Consider the following 7,384-nt stretch of genomic DNA (forward strand, 5'->3'; position numbering starts at 1 on the left):
CCCTGGACCACAGGGAAGTCCTTCCTCCTCTCTTTTTTTCCAGCTCTCTCTCCCTCTCTCCTTGCAGGCGTCTCTGAGCTAGCTTTCCATGAAGGGAGCAGAAGGGAAAATTCTGCAGGAGACTGCTAGTGGGATGTTCTTGTGAGGATGAAAAGCAGGAGACAACCTATATGTCCATAGGGGATTCGTTCATAATCTAATTATGAACTATAAATCAAGTGGGATAAAGGCACAATGCATGGGTTTCAAACTGACGATGTAAATTCACATTCATTGGCATAGAACGAGGCTGACAGCAGACTGTTGGTTTTTGTTTTTTTAAGAAAGGCTATAGAACAGCTCGAGCCCATTTTTGCAAAATGGCACCTCTGTAAACAGAGGCCCTAAGAGCTTATCTGAAAGGATCGTCAGCCAGATGGTCGGACCCATTAGCTCTGGGCGGTGGGATTTCAGGTGATTTTTTTTCCTTAAACCCTCTTTAAACTTATCAGTGTTGCCCAAAGCTTTCTTTTTTTCAATGAGAAGGACTGTTTTTAGGATTGGAAATTATTCTTTAGTGTAAAAAATGTAACGAATGTTCATCAGAGGTGTCTCACGAGTTTCCCTTTGGCTTTTCGCCCCTGGGTGGTGGTTGGAGGGTCCTTCCTGGCAGCTCCAGAAGCTGCATTCCCAGCTTCTGTTTGGTTCCTTGGGGGAAGTGGGGGAGGGGAGCAGTGCCCTCCCAGGAGGGTTGCCGGGTGAGGCTTCCGCAGGTGCAGTACAGTCACAGTGTGCGCCTTGGAGGCCAAACACCCGTACGGAGTCTCGGCCCAGAAGTAGCTCCTCGCTCCAGAGACCCCTGGAATCCTGCAGTGTCGTCTCAGGAGGGGAGAGCTGAGCAGGCTACTGCTGGAACCGTCCTTGCAGGCTCTGAAATGGAAGATGAGGCCCATCTAACACAGCGTTCTGCATCGGGGCCGATGCAAGCTGGACCTACGCAAGGAGTTCTCCAAAACCAGCCCGGCTTGAAAACTCTCTGATTCCAAGCCAATTGGAGAATTCCTAATTAGTTGTGAAGTCTATGGAATCCCAGAAATACCGAGGTCACGGCTGCTGCGCAGAGGTTTCTCCAGCTGCGTTTCTTTCTTTTTCATACTGCACTTAGACCTGTACCTCAGTTTGGTTTCATTTGGCACCATTGTGCCGTTTTCATTTTATTATCTCAAAATATCTCAAAGTCGTTTTCGCTTTTTATCTGTCTGGCATCATTCCTCTTTGTCAAGAAGTATTTATTCTTAGTTTTCCAAAGAAGAGAATCTCTGCTTTCTGTGACTCTCCCAAGGTCCAGCAAAGCCCAGTGTCTGAAAAGCTGGTGGGTTCAAAGATGAGTTTAGCTGAATAACCTCTCATCTATCCATCCAACCATCTATCTGTCTATTTGTCCATCTATCATCACCATCCATCCTCCATCCATTCACTCATTCACCCATGCACCTATCCATCATCCATCATCCATTCACCCACTCATCCATCCATCCATCATCACCATCCATCCATCTATCCGTCCATTATCACCGTTCATCCATCCATCATCACCATCCATTCATCCATTCACTCACTCATCCATCCATTCACTCACTCATCCATCCATCCATTATCACCATCCGTTCATCCATTCACTCACTCATCCATCCATCCATTATCACCATCCGTTCATCCATTCACTCACTCATCCATCCATCCATTATCACCATCCGTTCATCCATTCACTCACTCATCCATCCATCCATCATCACCATCCGTTCATCCATTCACTCACTCATCCATCCATCCATTCAACACGTATTTATGTCACTCCCTCTGGGGCCACAGACTGGGCTGGTGTGAACCTTGTCTGTATCCTCCTGTACTCTCTGGGGACAGCGTTTATGCCTCGGAGCTATCAGGGGAGTGTAATCTCCTCGGTTCTGTCTCATCACAACAAAATCTTGAAGCAATGGACGTTAAAGCCCTCAGCCTGTCACAGCTGTCAGGCCGTGTTATAGCTCTCAGCTCTCGGACAGACCATGTTATAGCTCTCGGACAGATCAGTGTTATAGCTCCGTGTTACAGCTCAGTTTTATTTAGAGAATAAAAGAAAAATACATCCTCAAGGTGTGAGGGCATGCTGACCCAGAAGACAAGAAGAGAAGAGAGAGAGTCCCAGCCTTTTGGCTCCTCTTTTCATATGTTTTTCCTCCCCCTGGGCCTGCCCTATATAAATTGGGCTAGCGAGGAACGCCATTTGTTCTACCTGACGTCCTCACTCGGTCCTTGGACCTTCCTTTGCTCTATTTTCGTGGGCTTTTCCCTTCCTTGTCTTTTAGCCACCGCCATTCTGGACTCCCTTCCCTATTCTAACTACCTAGCAGAGCCATCACAGGGAGCTGGAGCACCGTGCTGGACACACAGGCTGTCTTTGAATTCCTACCTCTCTCCCTTCTCTGAGTTGGTGCTCATGTCATCTCACCAGGGGTAGGAATGGGGGACCAAAGGTCCTATGTGATCGTTATAACCTGGGTGCTTGAGCAATGGCAGCTGGGAGTTCTCAGCTCCCCGGCAGCAGGGACCCTGCTGGGTTCACACCCGAAGCTCACGGAGGCCAGCACAGAGCAGGCTCCCAAAGGAGGAGGAGCTTTGGCTCCCGGGAGCTGCTCCCCAAGGAGGCTTGTCCACGGCCCAGCTCCTGAGGTCACATGGTGTCAGGAGAAAGCCACCAGGACCCTGGACTCTGGGCACAGTTTGTGCTTCTGCTATTCATAGCCCTCAGTGAAGAGAAAACTCACCCCAGGAAAGCCAATTCTTAGGACAATCAGGTGGATGAGAAACTTGGGAGGGATGGTGCTGAATAGCCCAGAAAACAGAACATGCTTTTAGGAAACAAGTACTGTGTAGAGGTGATTTTACTGGCGAGCCTCAGACCTGAGAAATAATCAGATTGGTTTCCTTTTTCTGTCTTCCTGACCACCAGTTTTGTTTCCTTAATACCCGCACTCCTTCTCATCTCCTGGTTCTGGGTCAGATAGCATCTCCCAGGAATCTGAAATGAGCCATTCTGGGTCAGCATCCTTAGGCTGCTGAAGTCCCTCTAGGACCTGAGGACTTCCTGATACGTGTGTGTACACACACAGACACAGCCGCAAAGATATATACACACACAGACACAGACACGGAGACACAGACACATGCACACACAGACACACAGACACGGACACAGACACACAGACACACACACACACACACACACAGAGACACACACTCACACACAGACACGGAGACACAGACACATGCACACACAGACACACACAGATACACAGACACGGACACAGAGACACACACTCACATGCACACACACACACACACAGACACGGACACAGAGACACTCACACACACACACACACACACACACAGACACAGAGACACAGACACGGAGACATAGACACATGCACACACAGACACACACAGACACGGACACAGAGAGAGAGACACACACACACAGACACACAGACACACAGACATGGACACGGAGACACAGACACGGAGACAGAGACACATGCACACACAGACACACACAGACACGGACACAGAGACACACACTCACACACACACACACACACACACGCACACAAAGATACACAGGCACCCAGAGAGACAGACACACAGAGACACATACACAGACACAGAGACAGAGACACACACAAGACACATACATGCACTCTCAGAAGCCAAGAGGGTGACAGCTGCATTCATCAGGAGCCGTGGATTCCCAAAGACCGGCCTCAAGGACAAAACCTTCCTTGTATCCCCTGAGGAATGGTGACATCAGTTCTCCAATCTGGGTTTTCTTAAAACCCTTTCAACAGTAGTAATAAACCTGAACAGGCATTTATAAATAACCAGTGATGTACAGAGTCGGGGGGATGGTGGAGCAGGTGGCTGAGGATGTGGGTAACAAGTGGGAAGGACCCTGACCTTACAGGATTTAAAGACAAAAATGAAAACCAAGTAGAAATCCGTCTGCATTTACTACTGCCTTGCACTGGCCATTATAAACACAGTCAATGGTAAATGCTCCCCCGTCTCCCCCACTGGGAGGCTACTATAAATAACAGTGTCAATGATGCTACAAAACCATGAAAAATGTGTTCTTGTTTTAAAGAAATAAATCAGAAGGAAGGAAATTCTGACCTCTGCTACAGTATGGACAGGCCTCAAGGACATCACGCTGAGTGAAATAAGCCAGTCCCAGAAAGACAAGCACTGTATGATTCCACTTATATGAGGTCCCCAGAAGGGTTACACGCACAGACAGAAGGTAGAAGGGTGGGGCCAGGGATGGGGGCGGGGAGGATTGGGGGGCAGGTGTTCAGTGGGGACAGAGTTTCTCTTTGGGAAGATGCAGAGAGTTCTGGTGATGATGGTGGGGATGGTTGCATAAGAATGTGAATATACTTAATGCCCCTCTGTAAGCTCAAAAATGGTTAAATGGTCAATTTTATGTTATGGTATTTTACAACCATAAGAAAATGGGGGAAGGGAAGGAGGAAGGAAGGGAGGGAGGGAGGGAGGGATGAAAGGAAACGAAAGGAAAGGAAATAAAAGAAGGGGGAGTCAGGTGTGACCCCAGCACAAGGGCAAAGATGGGGCCACACAGACCCTGTCTTCCCATCATGTGACCTCAGGCCATTCACGTCGACATCGGCAGCCTGTCTCCTCTCTGTGAAATGGGATTGGTAATCCCTACATTAGAGGCATCAAGGCAGGTTAAACCAACAGGTCAACAAACCCATCCAGGTAGGAGTTTGTGGGAAGGTGTTGTAGGAACCTGCTTCCAGGCCAGTGGGCGACGGGCCCCAGGGGTCAGCCCCGAGCAGAGGGTCTAAGAGCGGGCCTCAGGGGAGGGTGGGGCTGTGGAGGAAGGGGATGGAAGGGGAGGCTGAGGTCAGGCCCCAAGCCTGGGTGGATGCGGTGGCCCTTCCACACGATTGGAGCAATAGGAGTCGGAGAAGATGGAGCGGCCTCCACTGAAGGACTCACTTCCATCCAAAGTGATCTTCCTCATGTTTTTCCAGCCCTCTGGGTGGCGACTGTGGGCTCCGTGAGGTAAGGCAATGAGATTTATTCAAAGGACGTTGGCTCAGCGCTTGGCTGGGGAAGGATACTGAGCGTGCCCCATGGTACACCCAGGGTACATCCTGGGTGATGGAGGGGGGCACTCGGAGCACCATGGGCAGGGGGAGAGCCTGGCTCTGAAGCCAGCATGCCCGCTTTGGCATTCAGCAGATACAACCAGCAATGACGCTTCCGGGCCGTGGGGACGAAGCAAACAAACAACACTCCTGCCCTCATAGAGCTTTTGTTCCATTTCAGGGGTGGGGATGGAAAATAAACAAGTAAGGGAACATATAGTATTTCAGATGTTAGCAAGTGCTGCCCAGGAGACCCACAGGATGAAGTAAGTCAGATATGGATGCAGGGATAGGGAGGCTCGTTCAGAAAACTAAGATCATGGCATCCGGTCCCATCACTTCATGCCAAACAGATGGGGAAACAGTGGAAACAATGACAGACCTTATTTTTGGGGGCTCCAAAATCACTGCAGATGGTGATTGCAGCCATAAAATTAAAAGACACTTGCTCCTTGGAAGAAAACTATGACCAACCTAGACAGCATATTAAAAAGCAGAGACGTTACTTTGCCAACAAAGGTCTGTCTAGTCAAAGCTATGGTTTTTCCAGTAGTCATGTATGGATGTGAGAGTTGGACTATAAATAAAGCTGAGCACTGAAGAATTGATGCTTTTGAACTATGGTGCTGGAAAAGACTCCTGAGAGTCCCTTGGGCAGCAAGGAGATCCAACCAGTCCATCCTAAAGGAGATCAGTCCTGAATAACCATTGGAAGGCCGGATGCTGAAGCTGAAACTGCAATACTTTGCCACCTGATGTGAAGAATTGAGTCATTTGAAAATACCCTGATGCTGGGAAAGATTGAGGGCAGGAGAAGGGGACGACAGAGGATGAGATGGTTCGATGGCATCACCGACACAATGAACATGAGTTTGGGTAACTCTGGGAGATGGTGATGGACAGGGAGGCCTGGCGTGCTGCAGTCCATGGGTTTGCAGAGAGTTGGACATGACTGAGTGACCAAACTGAACTGAACTGAACTTGATTTTAGATAGGGTGACCAGGAGTGGTCTCTAAAAGCTGCGACCTGAAGGAAGTGAGGGCGGCACAGGGAACAGCGGGTGCAAAGGCCCTAAGGCCAGTGTGGTCCTGATGCGTCTGCAGGGCTATGAGGAGGCCAGGGTGGCTGGGGCGGAGTGCAGAGGCGGTGAAGCCAGAAGGATGGGATGGGGGTGAGACAGAGCCTGAAGGGCCCCACAGGCAATTGGAGGGATGCTGGGGAGCACTGGAGTGTTTGAGCAGCAAGGTGATGTAACTTGACTTAAATGTGTAAAGGATCTGTCAGGGGTGTGTGTGTGTGTGTGTGTGTGTGTGTGTAAAAGCCTCAAGGGGCGCAGGCCAAGGCGGGGATGGCTGTGATGAAGTGACCAGGTCACCATCAGGCCTGGGTGCAGGTGGACAGAGGTAGGTTATCTCAAATTCCTTGGGCAGAACAGGGAGGCCTTGGATCCTTAGATCCTGAGGGGGTCAGGCCTCCTGTAAGTCATCCCAAACCCCTCTTTTCTGTCACCATCCCTCACCAGCCACCTCGGTTTGAACCCACAGGTGTTTTTTTTTCAAACTTAACTTTTTATTTTGTATTGGGGCATAGCTGATTAAGAATATTGTGATAGTTTCAGATGAACAGTGAAGGGATTCAGCATGCTTATACATGCAGCCATTCTCCCCCAAATTCCCCTCCCATCCAGGCTGGCACATAACACCTGAGTAGAGTTCCATGTGCTCGACAGTAGGTCCTTGTTGGTTATGCATTTTGAATATAATAGTGGAAACCACAATTTTAACTTACGTCTCTGTCACTGTCAGTCACCACTGCCTCCGATGGCTCACCAAGTCCTGTCCCAGCTCTGAGACGACTGGCTTTTTCTGCATCCCTACCTCAAGGTTCTCCAGGTATCTGGATGTGTGGGTCCAAGCCTGAATTCCCCCCTTTACCCACTCAGAACCTTGGCTTTCCTCCCATGCCGAAACCCCGGTATCCTGAAGTCAAACACGTCCACTTTCCAGCCCCACCTGGGTAAGCATCCTCCTCTTACCCCTTGGCCCCGAGGCTAGCCTAACTGTTCTAAACCGACCCTTGAAGAATGATGGCTGCTTTTGGTAGGTGTGATCGTGATATTTTGGTTTTAGCTTTTAAGTCTATCTGTCAGAGATTCAGAGATTCATTCTGAATGTTT

The sequence above is a fragment of the Bos javanicus genome, chromosome 25, assembly GCF_032452875.1.
Source record: "Bos javanicus breed banteng chromosome 25, ARS-OSU_banteng_1.0, whole genome shotgun sequence".
Lineage (NCBI taxonomy): Eukaryota > Metazoa > Chordata > Mammalia > Artiodactyla > Bovidae > Bos > Bos javanicus.